Here is a 15,877-nt window from a genome sequence, read left to right as displayed (position 1 = left end):
TGGAACTAGGGTAACTCACTTGGGGTCAGGGAGTACTTATAAAGGGGCTATGGTAACTCACTTGGGGTCAGGGAGTACTTATAAGGGACTAGGGTAACTCACATGGGGTCTGGTAGTACTTATAAAGGGGCTTTGGTAACTCACTTGGGGTCAGGGAGTATTTATAAAGGGGCTATGGTAACTCACTTGGGGTCAGGGAGTACTTATATGGAACTAGGGTAACTCACTTAGGGTCAGGGAGTACTTATAAAGGGGCTATGGTAACTCACTTGGGGTCAGGGAGTACTTATATGGAACTAGGGTAACTCACTTGGGGTCAGGGTGTACTTATAAAGGGGCTATGGTAACTCACTTGGGGTCAGGGAGTACTTATAAGGGACTAGGGTAACTCACTTGGGATCTGGTAGTACTTATATAGGGGCTTTGGTAACTCACTTGGGGTCAGGGAGTATTTATAAAGGGGCTATGGTAACTCACTTAGGGTCAGGGAGTACTTATATGGAACTAGGGTAACTCACTTAGGGTCAGGGAGTACTTATAAAGGGGCTATGGTAACTCACTTGGGGTCAGGGAGTACTTTTAGGGACTAGGGTAACACACATGGGGTCTGGTAGTACTTATAAAGGGGCTTTGGTAACTCACTTGGGATCAGGGAGTACTTATAAAGGGGCTATGGTAACTCACTTGCGGTCAGGGAGTACTTATAAAGGGTCTATGGTAACTCACTTTGGGTCAGGGAGTACTTATAAAGGGGCTAGGGTAACTCACTTGGGGTCAGATAGTACTTATAAGGGACTAGGGTAACTCACTTGCGGTGAGGGTGTACTTATAAAGGGGCTAGGGTAACTCACTTGGGGTCCGGTAGTACTTATAAAGGGGCTTTGGTAACTCACTTGGGGTCAGGGAGTACATATAAAAGGGCTATGGTAACCCACATGGGGTCAGGGAGTACTTATATGGGACTAGGGTAACTCACTTGCGGTCAGAGGCTACATATAAAGGGGCTAGGATAACTCACTTGGGGTCAGGGAGTGCTTATAAAGGGGCTATGGTAACTCACTTGGGGTCAGGGAGTACTTATAAAGGGGCTATGGTAACTCACTTGGGGTCAGGGAGTACTTATATGGAACTAGGGTAACTCACTTGGGGTCAGGGAGTACTTATAAAGGGGCTATGGTAAATCACTTGGGGTCAGGGAGTACTTATAAGGGACTAGGGTAACTCACTTGGGATCTGGTAGTACTTATAAAGGGGCTTTGGTAACTCACTTGGGGTCAGGGAGTATTTATAAAGGGGCTATGGTAACTCACTTGGGGTCAGGGAGTACTTATATGGAACTAGCGTAACTCACTTAAGGTCAGGGAGTACTTATAAAGGGGCTATGGTAACTCACTTGGGGTCAGGGAGTACTTTTAGGGACTAGGGTAACTCACTTGGGGTCTGGTAGTACTTATAAAGGGGCTTTGGTAACTCACTTGGGGTCAGGGAGTACTTATAAAGGGGCTATGGTAACTCACTTGGGGTCAGGGAGTACTTATAAAGGGTCTATGGTAACTCACTTTGGGTCAGGGAGTACTTATAAAGGGGCTAGGGTAACTCACTTGGGGTCAGATAGTACTTATAAGGGACTAGGGTAACTCACTTGCGGTGAGGGTGTACTTATAAAGGGGCTAGGGTAACTCACTTGGGTTCCGGTAGTACTTATAAAGGGGCTTTGGTAACTCACTTGGGGTCAGGGAGTACTTAAAAAGGGGCTATGGTAACTCACTTGGGGTCAGGGAGTACTTATAAGGGACTAGGGTAACTCACTTGGGGTCTGGTAGTACTTATAAGGGACTAGGGTAACTCACTTGTGGTCTGGTAGTACTTATAAAGGGGCTGTGGTAACTCACTTGGGGTCAGGGAGTACTTAAAAAGGGGCTATGGTAACTCACTTGGGGTCAGGGAGTACTTATAAGGGACTAGGGTAACTCACTTGGGGTCTGGGAGTACTTATAAAGGGTCTATGGTAACTCACTTTGGGTCAGGGAGTACTTATATAGGGTCTAGGGTAACTCACTTGGGGTCAGATAGTACTTATAAGGGACTAGGGTAACTCACTTGCGGTCAGGGTGTACTTATAAAGGGGCTAGGGTAACTCACTTGGGGTCTGGTAGTACTTATAAAGGGGCTTTGGTAACTCACTTGGGGTCAGGGAGTACATATAAAAGGGCTATGGTAACCCACTTGGGGTCAGGGAGTACTTATATCGGACAAGGGTAACTCACTTGCGGTCAGAGGCTACATATAAAGGGGTTAGGATAACTCACTTGGTGTCAGGGAGTGCTTATAAAGGTGATATGGTAACTCACTTGGAGTCAGAGAGTACTTCTATGGGACTAGAGTAACTCACTTGCGATCAGAGAGTACATATAAAGTGGCTAGGGTAACTCACTTGGTGTCGGGGAGTACTTATACGGACTAGGGTAACTCACTTGGGGTCTGGTAGTACTTATAAAGGGGCTTTGGTAACTCACTTGGGGTCAGGGAGTACTTATAAAGGGGCTATGGTAACTCACTTGGGGTCAGGGAGTACTTATAAGGAACTAGGGTAACTCACTTGGGGTCAGGGAGTACTTATAAAGGGGCTATGGCAACTCACTTGGGGTCAGGGAGTACTTTTAAGGGACTAGGGTAACTCACTTGGGGTCTGGTAGTACTTAAAAATGGGCTATGGTAACTCACTTGGGGTCAGGGTGTACTTATATAAGGGCTATGGTAACTCACTTGGGGAAGGGAGTTCTACTATGGGACTAGGGTAACTCACTTGCGGTCAGAGAGTACATATAAAGGGGCTAGGATAACTCACATGGGGTCAGGGAGTACTTATAAAGGTGATATGGTAACTCACTTGCGGTCAGAGAGTACATATAAAGTGGCTAGGGTAACTCACTTGGGGTCAGGGAGTACTTATAAGGGACTAGGGTAACTCAATTGGGGTCTGGGAGTACATATAAAGCGGCTAGGATAACTCACTTGCGGCCAGAGAGTACATATAAAGGGGCTAGGGTAACTCACTTGCGGTCAGGGAGTACTTATAAAGGGAAGATGGTAACTCACTTGGGGTCAGGGAGTACTTATATGAGACTAGGGTAACACACTTTGGGTCAATGAGTACTTATTATGGACTAGGGTAACTCACTTGGGGTCTGGTAGTACTTATAAAGGGGCTTTGGTAACTCACTTGGGGTCAGGGAGTACTTATAAAGGAGCTAGGATAACTCACTTGGGGTCAGGGTGTACTTATAAAGGGGCTAGGGTAACTCACTTGGTGTCAGGGAGTACTTATAAGGGACTAGGGTAACTCACTTGCGGTCAGAGAGTACATATAAAGGGGCTAGGATAACTCACTTGGGGTCAGGGTATACTTATAAAGGGACTAGGGTAACTCAATTGGGGTCTGGGAATACATATAAAGCGGCTAGAATAACTCACTTGCGGCCAGAGAGTACATATAAAGGGGCTAGGTTAACTCACTTGCGGTCAGAGAGTACATATAAAGGGGCTAGGATAACTCACTTGGGTTCAGGGTGTACTTATAAAGGGGCTAGGATAACTCACTTGGGGTCAGGGTGTACTTATAAAGGGGCTAGGGTAACTCACTTGGTGTCAGGGAGTACTTATAAGGGACTAGGGTAACTCACTTGGGGTCAGGGAGTACTTATAAAGGGGCTATGGTAACTCACTTAGGGTCAGGGAGTACTTATATGGAACTAGGGTAACTCACTTGGGGTCAGGGAGTACTTATAAAGGGGCTATGGTAACTCACTTGGGGTCAGGGAGTACTTATAAGGGACTAGGGTAACTCACATGGGATCTGGTAGTACTTATAAAGGGGCTTTGGTAACTCACTTGGGGTCAGGGAGTATTTATAAAGGGGCTATGGTAACTCACTTGGGGTCAGGGAGTACTTATATGGAACTAGGGTAACTCACTTAGGGTCAGGGAGTACTTATAAAGGGGCTATGGTAACTCACTTGGGGTCAGGGAGTACTTATATGGAACTAGGGTAACTCACTTGGGGTCAGGGAGTACTTATAAAGGGGCTATGGTAACTCACTTGGGGTCAGGGAGTACTTATATGGAACTAGGGTAACTCACTTGGGGTCAGGGAGTACTTATAAAGGGGCTATGGTAACTCACTTGGGGTCAGGGAGTACTTATAAGGGACTAGGGTAACTCACTTGGGATCTGGTAGTACTTATATAGGGGCTTTGGTAACTCACTTGGGGTCAGGGAGTATTTATAAAGGGGCTATGGTAACTCACTTGGGGTCAGGGAGTACTTATATGGAACTAGGGTAACTCACTTAAGGTCAGGGAGTACTTATAAAGGGGCTATGGTAACTCACTTGGGGTCAGGGAGTACTTTTAGGGACTAGGGTAACTCACTTGGGGTCTGGTAGTACTTATAAAGGGGCTTTGGTAACTCACTTGGGGTCAGGGAGTACTTATAAAGGGGCTATGGTAACTCACTTGGGGTCAGGGAGTACTTATAAAGGGTCTATGGTAACTCACTTTGGGTCAGGGAGTACTTATAAAGGGGCTAGGGTAACTCACTTGGGGTCAGATAGTACTTATAAGGGACTAGGGTAACTCACTTGGGTTCCGGTAGTACTTATAAAGGGGCTTTGGTAACTCACTTGGGGTCAGGGAGTACTTAAAAAGGGGCTATGGTAACTCACTTGGGGTCAGGGAGTACTTATAAGGGACTAGGGTAACTCACTTGGGGTCTGGTAGTACTTATAAGGGACTAGGGTAACTCACTTGTGGTCTGGTAGTACTTATAAAGGGGCTGTGGTAACTCACTTGGGGTCAGGGAGTACTTAAAAAGGGGCTATGGTAACTCACTTGGGGTCAGGGAGTACTTATAAGGGACTAGGGTAACTCACTTGGGGTCTGGGAGTACTTATAAAGGGTCTATGGTAACTCACTTTGGGTCAGGGAGTACTTATATAGGGTCTAGGGTAACTCACTTGGGGTCAGATAGTACTTATAAGGGACTAGGGTAACTCACTTGCGGTCAGGGTGTACTTATAAAGGGGCTAGGGTAACTCACTTGGGGTCTGGTAGTACTTATAAAGGGGCTTTGGTAACTCACTTGGGGTCAGGGAGTACTTATATCGGACAAGGGTAACTCACTTGCGGTCAGAGGCTACATATAAAGGGGTTAGGATAACTCACTTGGGGTCAGGGAGTGCTTATAAAGGTGATATGGTAACTCACTTGGAGTCAGAGAGTACTCCTATGGGACTAGAGTAACTCACTTGCGGTCAGAGAGTACATATAAAGTGGCTAGGGTAACTCACTTGGTGTCGGGGAGTACTTATACGGACTAGGGTAACTCACTTGGGGTCTGGTAGTACTTATAAAGGGGCTTTGGTAACTCACTTGGGGTCAGGGAGTACTTATAAAGGGGCTATGGTAACTCACTTGGGGTCAGGGAGTACTTATAAGGAACTAGGGTAACTCACTTGGGGTCAGGGAGTACTTATAAAGGGGCTATGGCAACTCACTTGGGGTCAGGGAGTACTTTTAAGGGACTAGGGTAACTCACTTGGGGTCTGGTAGTACTTAAAAATGGGCTATGGTAACTCACTTGGGGTCAGGGTGTACTTATATAAGGGCTATGGTAACTCACTTGGGGAAGGGAGTTCTACTATGGGACTAGGGTAACTCACTTGCGGTCAGAGAGTACATATAAAGGGGCTAGGATAACTCACATGGGGTCAGGGAGTACTTATAAAGGTGATATGGTAACTCACTTGCGGTCAGAGAGTACATATAAAGTGGCTAGGGTAACTCACTTGGGGTCAGGGAGTACTTATAAGGGACTAGGGTAACTCAATTGGGGTCTGGGAGTACATATAAAGCGGCTAGGATAACTCACTTGCGGCCAGAGAGTACATATAAAGGGGCTAGGGTAACTCACTTGCGGTCAGGGAGTACTTATAAAGGGAAGATGGTAACTCACTTGGGGTCAGGGAGTACTTATATGAGACTAGGGTAACACACTTTGGGTCAATGAGTACTTATTATGGACTAGGGTAACTCACTTGGGGTCTGGTAGTACTTATAAAGGGGCTTTGGTAACTCACTTGGGGTCAGGGAGTACTTATAAAGGAGCTAGGATAACTCACTTGGGGTCAGGGTGTACTTATAAAGGGGCTAGGGTAACTCACTTGGTGTCAGGGAGTACTTATAAGGGACTAGGGTAACTCACTTGGGGTCAGGGAGTACTTATAAAGGGGCTATGGTAACTCACTTAGGGTCAGGGAGTACTTATATGGAACTAGGGTAACTCACTTGGGGTCAGGGAGTACTTATAAAGGGGCTATGGTAACTCACTTGGGGTCAGGGAGTACTTATAAGGGACTAGGATAACTCACTTGGGATCTGGTAGTACTTATAAAGGGGCTTTGGTAACTCACTTGGGGTCAGGGAGTACTTATAAAGGGGCTATGGTAACTCACTTGGGGTCAGGGAGTACTTTTAGGGACTAGGGTAACTCACTTGGGGTCTGGTAGTACTTATAAAGGGGCTTTGGTAACTCACTTGGGGTCAGAGAGTACTTATAAAGGGGATATGGTAACTCACTTGGGGTCAGGGAGTACTTATAAAGGGTCTATGGTAACTCACTTTGGGTCAGGGAGTACTTATAAAGGGGCTAGGGTAACTCACTTGGGGTCAGATAGTACTTATAAGGGACTAGGGTAACTCACTTGCGGTGAGGGTGTACTTATAAAGGGGCTACGGTAACTCACTTGGGGTCCGGTAGTACTTATAAAGGGGCTTTGGTAACTCACTTGGGGTCAGGGAGTACATATAAAAGGGCTATGGTAACTCACTTTGGGTCTGGGAGTACTTATAAAGGGGCTAGGGTAACTCACTTGGGGTCAGATAGTACTTATAGGGGACTAGGGTAACTCACTTGCGGTGAGGGTGTACTTATAAAGGGGCTAGGGTAACACACTTGGGGTCCGGTAGTACTTATAAAGGGGCTTTGGTAACTCACTTGGGGTCAGGGAGTACTTATAAAGGGTCTATGGTAACTCACTTTGGGTCAGGGAGTACTTATAAAGGGGCTAGGGTAACTCACTTGGGGTCAGATAGTACTTATAAGGGACTAGGGTAACTCACTTGCGGTGAGGGTGTACTTATAAAGGGGCTACGGTAACTCACTTGGGGTCCGGTAGTACTTATAAAGGGGCTTTGGTAACTCACTTGGGGTCAGGGAGTACATATAAAAGGGCTATGGTAACTCACTTTGGGTCAGGGAGTACTTATAAAGGGGCTAGGGTAACTCACTTGGGGTCAGATAGTACTTATAAGGGACTAGGGTAACTCACTTGCGGTGAGGGTGTACTCATAAAGGGGCTAGGGTAACACACTTGGGGTCCGGTAGTACTTATAAAGGGGCTTTGGTAACTCACTTGGGGTCAGGGAGTACTTATAAAGGGTCTATGGTAACTCACTTTGGGTCAGGGAGTACTTATAAAGGGGCTAGGGTAACTCACTTGGGGTCAGATAGTACTTATAAGGGACTAGGGTAACTCACTTGCGGTGAGGGTGTACTTATAAAGGGTCTGGGGTAACTCACTTGGGGTCAGGGAGTACTTATATGGGACTAGGGTAACTCACTTGCGGTCAGAGGCTACATATAAAGGGGCTAGGATAACTCACTTGGGGTCAGGGAGTGCTTATAAAGGGGCTATGGTAACTCACTTGGGGTCAGGGAGTACTTATATGGAACTAGGGTAACTCACTTAGGGTCAGGGAGTACTTATAAAGGGGCTATGGTAACTCACTTGGTGTCAGGGAGTACTTATACGGACTAGGGTAACTCACTTGGGGTCTGGTAGTACTTATAAAGGGGCTTTGGTATCTCACTTGGGGTCAGGGAGTACTTATATGGAACTAGGGTAACTCACTTGGGGTCAGGGAGTACTTATAAAGGGGCTATGGCAACTCACTTGGGGTCAGGGAGTACTTTTAAGGGACTAGGGTAACTCACTTGGGGTCTGGTAGTACTTATAAGGGACTAGGGTAACTCACTTGGGGTCTGGTAGTACTTATAAAGGGGCTTTGGTAACTCACTTGGGGTCAGGGAGTACTTTTAAGGGACTAGGGTATCTCACTTGGGGTCTGGTAGTACTTATAAGGGACTAGGGTAACTCACTTGGGGTCTGGTAGTACTTATAAAGGGGCTTTGGTAACTCACTTGGGGTCAGGGAGTACTTAAAAAGGGGCTATGGTAACTCACTTGGGGTCAGGGAGTACTTATAAAGGGGCTAGGGTAACTCACTTGGGGTCAGATAGTACTTATAAGGGACTAGGGTAACTCACTTGCGGTCAGGGTGTACTTATAAAGGGGCTAGGGTAACTCACTTGGGGTCTGGTAGTACTTATAAAGGGGCTTTGGTAACTCACTTGGGGTCAGGGAGCACATATAAAAGGGCTATGGTAACCCACTTGGGGTCAGGGAGTACTTATATCGGACTAGGGTAACTCACTTGCGGTCAGAGGCTACATATAAAGGGGTTAGGATAACTCACTTGGGGTCAGGGAGTACTTATATGAGACTAGGGTAACACACTTTGGGTCAAGGAGTACTTATTATGGACTAGGGTAACTCACTTGGGGTCTGGGAGTACATATAAAGGGGCTAGGATAACTCACTTGGGGCCAGGGAATGCTAATATGGGACTAGGGTACCTCACTTGCGGCCAGAGAAGACATATAAAGGGGCTAGGATAACTCACTTGGGTTCAGGGAGTACTTATAAAAGGGCTATGTTAACTCACTTGGGGTCCGAGAGTACTTCTATGTAACTAGGGTAACTCACTTGTGGTCAGAGAGTACATGTAAAAGAGCTAGGATAACTCACTTGAAGTCAGAGTGTACTTATAAAAAGGCTAGGGTAACTCACTTGGTGTCAGGGAGTACTTATAAGGGACTAGGGTAACTCACTTGGGGTCTGGGAGTACTTATAAAGGGTCTATGGTAACTCACTTTGGGTCAGGGAGTACATATAAAGGGGCTAGGGTAACTCACTTGGGGTCAGAGAGTACTTATAAGGGACTAGGGTAACTCACTTGCGGTCAGAGAGTACATATAAAGGGGCTAGGATAACTCACTTGGGTTCAGGGTGTACTTATAAAGGGGCTAGGATAACTCACTTGGGGTCAGGGTGTACTTATAAAGGGGCTAGGGTAACTCACTTGGTGTCAGGGAGTACTTATAAGGGACTAGGGTAACTCACTTGGGGTCTGGTAGTACTTATAAAGGGGCTATGGTAACTCACTTGGGGTCAGGGAGTACTTTTAAGGGACTAGGGTAACTCACTTGGGGTCTGGTAGTACTTATAAAGGGGCTATGGTAACTCACTTGGGGTCAGGGAGTACTTATAAGGGACTAGGGTAACTCACTTGGGGTCTGGTAGTACTTATAAAGGGGCTTTGGTAACTCACTTGGGGTCCGAGAGTACTTCTATGTAACTAGGGTAACTCACTTGTGGTCAGAGAGTACATATAAAAGAGCTAGGATAACTCACTTGAAGTCAGAGTGTACTTATAAAAAGGCTAGGGTAACTCACTTGGTGTCAGGGAGTACTTATAAGGGACTAGGGTAACTCACTTGGGGTCTGTGAGTACTTATAAAGGGTCTATGGTAACTCACTTTGGGTCAGGGAGTACATATAAAGGGGCTAGGGTAACTCACTTGCGGTCAGGGTGTACTTATAAAGGGGCTAGGGTAACTCACTAGCGGTCAGAGAGTACATATAAAGGGGCTAGGATAACTCACTTGGGGTCAGGGTATACTTATAAAGGGACTAGGGTAACTCAATTGGGGTCTGGGAATACATATAAAGCGGCTAGAATAACTCACTTGCAGCAAGAGAGTACATATAAAGGGGCTAGGTTAACTCACTTGCGGTCAGAGAGTACATACCACAAAAAACAAGCTTTGCTTGTAAAAAAAGGACGGCAAGTACATAAGTCGTATCTAGTATGATTAATATATAGTAATATAAAATATTTTAATTAAAAAAAAGTAGTGAAATCCAAATGTTAGGCAAGTATAAATTTTTTCCATGGCGAAAATTGAAATTTAGAAAAAAGTAAATAGTAATACAAAAATTACTTGCCAGGCCCGTTGTATGCAATCGTATTAAATAGCCACATTTTTAACTTACGAGAAGCAATGCTTATATTGCAAGATAGCAACTTACACATGAATATTACGGGCCCGGCAAGTAATTTTTGTATTACTATTTACTTTTTTCTAAATTTCAATTTTCGCCATGGAAAAAATTTATACTTGCCTAACATTTGGATTTCACTACTTTTTTTTAATTAAAATATTTTATATTACTATATATTATTCATACTAGATACGACTTATGTACTTGCCGTCCTTTTTTTACAAGCAAAGCTTGTTTTTTGTGGGATCTTATAACGTTTTGTAAGAATATAGGAATTAAAACTAAAAATTCTTTTAACTAATTCAATCTAATAAAACATTTTCCAATGTTCTCATCGTTCCATAATGTAAAGCTTCAATTCGAGATATTAATTTATTAATCTATTAAATATAATACAAATTATTACAATGATGAGTTCTTATCATAATTACACTTTTAGAGGCATTTAACATAGGATTCAATGACTGTTTGAGTTATATTTTCAACATCATATACCCAATATCACATTAAAGCCTTTCACTTTCAAAAATTTGTTTCTAAATTTACCTTTAAATACACTTTTTTCTTAGGTGTTACTCTCACTATCATCTTTGCATTATGGCTCTTTCCCTGGTAAACTAGTGACATTTATATATTCTTTTCATTAATATAAACTGTAAAATATATACCAGTTAATGCAATGGAAGTCTATGTTTTTTAGGTATACTGCTTTCAGTTTCTTGAAGTTACACACTGTATGTTCTATTACATGTGAAATATTGAAATTATGAATTCCTTTCATATTTACACATTTACATGATTTTATTATAATTTTCATCAACTATGTTATTTCTAATTCCAAAGTTGTATGCCCAAAATCACCTGCAGGCACTTCACTCTCAAGGATTTTCTTATAAATTAACTCATATTTATCCATCACTTTTTTAGCTGTTAACCTCAACATCAACTTTGAATTATGGCACTTTCTCCAGCACACTAGTGCCATTTATATTTTCCCTTCATTAGTATAAACTAGGAAATACACCAATTTATACAATGGATGCCTCTCTTTATTAAATATACAGCTTTCAGTTTCCTAATTTTATTCACCATATGCCTGATCACATGTAAAATATTGCAATCATGAATTCTTTTCATATTTACACATCTACATAAATTTATTATAATTTTCATCAACTATGTGATTTCTAATTCCAAAGTTGTATGCCTAAAATCACCTGCAAGCACTTCACTCTTAAGGATTTTCTTATAAATTAGCTCATATTTATCCATCATTTTCTTAGCTGTTACCGTCAATATCAACTTTGAATTATGGCACTTTCTCCAGCACACTAGTACCATTTATATTTTCCTTTCATTAATATAAACTAGGAAATACACCAATTTATACAATGGAAGCCACTCTTTTGTGGATATACTGCTTTCAGTTTCGCAAAGTTATTCACTGTAAATTCTATTGCATGGAAAATATTAATATGATGACTTCTTTTCATTGTTTCATTTCTAGATGACGTTATCATTAAAATTATGATTTAATTGACTTATATATTTCAAAGGGTTTATGCCCAAAATCACCTGCAAGCCTTTCGCTATTAAAAATTGGCTTCCAAATTAATTTTTTAATTTCTCCACCTTTTCCTTAGGTTTAACTCTCAACATTAACTTTGCATTATGGCTCTTTCTATGGTAAACTGGAATCATTTCTGACTTCTTGTATTAAATATTACAGCTTAACCCTGCACAATGACACAATAAACATGTTATTGTAAATCAATCTGAAATAAAATCTCACTAAGTACCAAAAGATATATTACATATTATATTATAAAAATCAATGTTATTCTTATAAAAAATTAAATTTGAATAATTTTTTTGGTAATAATAATAATTTCTTTCTATTCTGATTGGGGAAGCGTAGGTAAATATATGGTTTTAATACTTTTTTATATTATAATTGAATATTAAATAACGATTAGAAAATATTTATCTGCTTTTCTTTAATCGTAGTAATAAGAAAGATTTATTGTCTCATGGAAAATTGTTTCTATATATGATATAACCTATCGGACAGTTGAAATCCATATGAGTTTAAAGAAAAGAAAAATTTAAACATGAATTTTGTTATTGATTTCCATACCTGGATGTTTAGCATATGTTTAAACCTCATCCTTCTCTGTTTCATTTACAACCTTTGTTAATCTGCATTCTCCAATGACAGGGTATTTCCAAGAATTGTTATAGCATTTGGCACTGGTTGGCATCAAACTGCAAACTATGAAATAATGCCTATATATAACTTTGTTTTAATTAAACAAATTCTTTTTACAATGTACTTACTTTACATGAAAATGTTTATGTTTATAGCTATTGAGACACTACCGTGTGTCTTAATTATGAGTGAATGTAACAAGATTATCCTTATCTGTTTTATCTGCAATAACCTGCATTTTTGAATAACAGGGTATTTCAATAACCTTTGAAGTACATCTGGAAAGAGAGACTCAACAAAGTAATTGTTATATTTTAATACATGCTTGAGCTGAATTAAAAAATAAATAAATAAACAATTAATTTTTAATTACATACATTTTAAGCGGTTGAATGAGTTACACATACTTTACCATGTGATAATGAACAATTGGCTTATCTTTTTCTTTCGCTAGTAAATTGACATATCATTGAGTCATCAACAGTTAATCACATTTCAAACTACTGTTTCCATTGCTCAACCAGTACTCCGTAGTTGCATTAAACCAAAGCTCTGTTTTCCAGCAACACATGGCAGCACTATCTTCATTATCTATTTTATTATAAAAAGTAGTAATATCCACTGGAACTGTAACTGATTCCTCTTTAACTATTGTAGTACTTTTTGGTGCTTGCATTTTTCCAAGAATTGTTATAGCATTTGGCACTGGTCTGGCATCAAATTGCAAACTATGAAAGGATACCTTGTATATAACTTTGCTTTAATTAAACTAATTTTTTTCACAATGTACTTACTTTTCTTAAAAACGTTTATGTTAATTGTTGTTGAAACACTACCATGTGTGTTGGTTATGAGTGAACGAAACAACCTCATCCTTCTGTTTCATTTACAATTTTCGTTAATCTACATTCTTCAATAACAGGGTATTTCCAAGAATTGTTAGAGCATTTGGCACTGGTATGACTTCAAATCAGAGGTGCATACAAGGAAAATATTTTATTTATAACCTGAAATAAAATCCCACAAAGTACCACAAAATATTAAATTTTAATATATTTTACAATGTTGTGTTACTTATCTGATTCTCCATCAGACTCCTTCATGTATTTATTCCTTTAGTTTGTTTAATTATCTACACTTTGAATTATATCATACTATTTTTATCCCAACAGAGTAATTTTGATTTTGACAGTTCTATCGAAATCGATCGAAATTTAGGGTTATGCCGGTATGAATATAGCAGGTGAATATAGCAGCCAACTTCAGCCCGAGACATACAGAAGCGGTCAACTTCAGCCCGAGACATACAGATCAGCCCGAGACATACAGAAAGGAAGGAGAAGAATTTCAACTTCGGCATATATATAGCTAACAGAGTATGAGATCTCTGGATTGCGTGAACCGATTTTAATGTTTATGGGCTCAAATGAAAGCTCGTTCAAAACCATTTTAAGAAAAGCTTTGCTTAAATCATGATAGTGGATTATTCACAAAGAAAAATCGGTTTGAAAATTAGAACAGCCAAACTTGCTGTATAAGAGAGTAGTGCCTCGACGGCCGTATATACATGTCATTATCTACTTTTTTCTGTACTTGCCGTCGAGACACTACCGTGTCTCTTGATAAAGGGGCTAGGATAACTCACTTGGGTTCAGGGTGTACTTATAAAGGGGCTAGGATAACTCACTTGGGGTCAGGGTGTACTTATAAAGGGGCTAGGGTAACTCACTTGGTGTCAGGGAGTACTTATAAGGGACTAGGGTAACTCACTTGGGGTCTGGTAGTACTTATAAAGGGGTTATGGTAACTCACTTGGGGTCAGGGAGTACTTATAAGGGATTAGGGTAACTCACTTGGGGTCAGGGAGTACTTATAAAGGGGCTATGGTAACTCACTTAGGGTCAGGGAGTACTTATATGGAACTAGGGTAACTCACTTGGGGTCAGGGAGTACTTGTAAATGGGCTATGGTAACTCACTTGGGGTCAGGGAGTACTTATAAGGTTCTAGGGTAACTCACTTGGGATCTGGTAGTACTTATAAAGGGGCTTTGGTAACTCACTTGGGGTCAGGGAGTATTTATAAAGGGGCTATGGTAACTCACTTGGGGTCAGGGAGTACTTATATGGAACTAGGGTAACTCACTTAGGGTCAGGGAGTACTTATAAAGGGGCTATGGTAACTCACTTGGGGTCAGGGAGTACTTTTAGGGAATAGGGTAACTCACTTGGGGTCTGGTAGTACTTATAAAGGGGCTTTGGTAACTCACTTGGGGTCAGGGAGTACTTATAAAGGGGCTATGGTAACTCACTTGGGTTCAGGGTGTACTTATAAAGGGGCTAGGATAACTCACTTGGGGTCAGGGTGTACTTATAAAGGGGCTAGGGTAACTCACTTGGTGTCAGGGAGTACTTATAAGGGACTAGGGTAACTCACTTGGGGTCTGGTAGTACTTATAAAGGGGTTACAGTAACTCACTTGGGGTCAGGGAGTACTAATAAGGGACTAGGGTAACTCACTTGGGGTCAGGGAGTACTTATAAAGGGGCTATGGTAACTCACTTAGGGTCAGGGAGTACTTATATGGAACTAGGGTAACTCACTTGGGGTCAGGGAGTACTTATAAATGGGCTATGGTAACTCACTTGGGGTCAGGGAGTACTTATAAGGTTCTAGGGTAACTCACTTGGGATCTGGTAGTACTTATAAAGGGGCTTTGGTAACTCACTTGGGGTCAGGGAGTATTTATAAAGGGGCTATGGTAACTCACTTGGGGTCAGGGAGTACTTATATGGAACTAGGGTAACTCACTTAGGGTCAGGGAGTACTTATAAAGGGGCTATGGTAACTCACTTGGGGTCACGGAGTACTTTTAGGGACTAGGGTAACTCACTTGGGGTCTGGTAGTACTTATAAAGGGGCTTTGGTAACTCACTTGGGGTCAGGGAGTACTTATAAAGGGGCTATGGTAACTCACTTGGGGTCAGGGAGTACTTATAAAGGGTCTATGGTAACTCACTTTGGGTCAGGGAGTACATATAAAGGGGCTAGGGTAACTCACTTGCGGTCAGGGTGTACTTATAAAGGGGCTAGGGTAACTCACTTGCGGTCAGAGAGTACATATAAAGGGGCTAGGATAACTCACTTGGGGTCAGGGTATACTTATAAAGGGGCTATGGTAACTCACTTGGAGTCTGGTAGTACTTATAAAGGGGCTTTGGTAACTCACTTGGGGTCAGGGAGTACTTATAAAGGGGCTATGGTAACTCACTTGGGGTCAGGGAGTACTTATATGGAACTAGGGTAACTCACTTGGGGTTAGGTAGTACTTATAAAGGGGCTATGGTAACTCACTTGGGGTCGGGGAGTACTTTTAAGGGACTAGGGTAACTCACTTGGGGTCTGGTAGTACTTATAAAGGGGCTATG

General features: G+C 41.9%; 1 long non-coding RNA gene across 2 annotated transcripts; it reads right to left on the bottom strand.

Annotated features, from left to right (window-relative positions):
• Window positions 1-10,806: 10,806 nt before the first annotated feature.
• Window positions 10,807-13,282, bottom strand: LOC136782691 (uncharacterized). Of its 2 annotated transcripts, XR_010824162.1 has the most exons (5): window positions 13,246-13,282; window positions 12,829-13,179; window positions 12,580-12,729; window positions 12,380-12,514; window positions 10,807-12,017 (listed from the first exon to the last, which is right to left on the bottom strand). It is a non-coding gene; the product is annotated as an uncharacterized lncRNA (long non-coding RNA). The 2 variants fall into 2 exon arrangements; XR_010824161.1 differs by having other exon boundaries at window positions 12,580-13,179.
• Window positions 13,283-15,877: the final 2,595 nt, after the last annotated feature.

This window comes from Prorops nasuta, unplaced genomic scaffold (assembly GCF_024137725.1).
Source record: "Prorops nasuta isolate Cenicafe-Biocafe unplaced genomic scaffold, Cenicafe_Pnas_1.2 PNAS00029, whole genome shotgun sequence".
In the NCBI taxonomy this organism is placed as follows: Eukaryota; Metazoa; Arthropoda; class Insecta; order Hymenoptera; family Bethylidae; genus Prorops; species Prorops nasuta.
The sequence above is the reverse complement of the archived record's forward strand: the minus strand, read 5'-3'. Positions and strand labels throughout refer to the sequence as shown.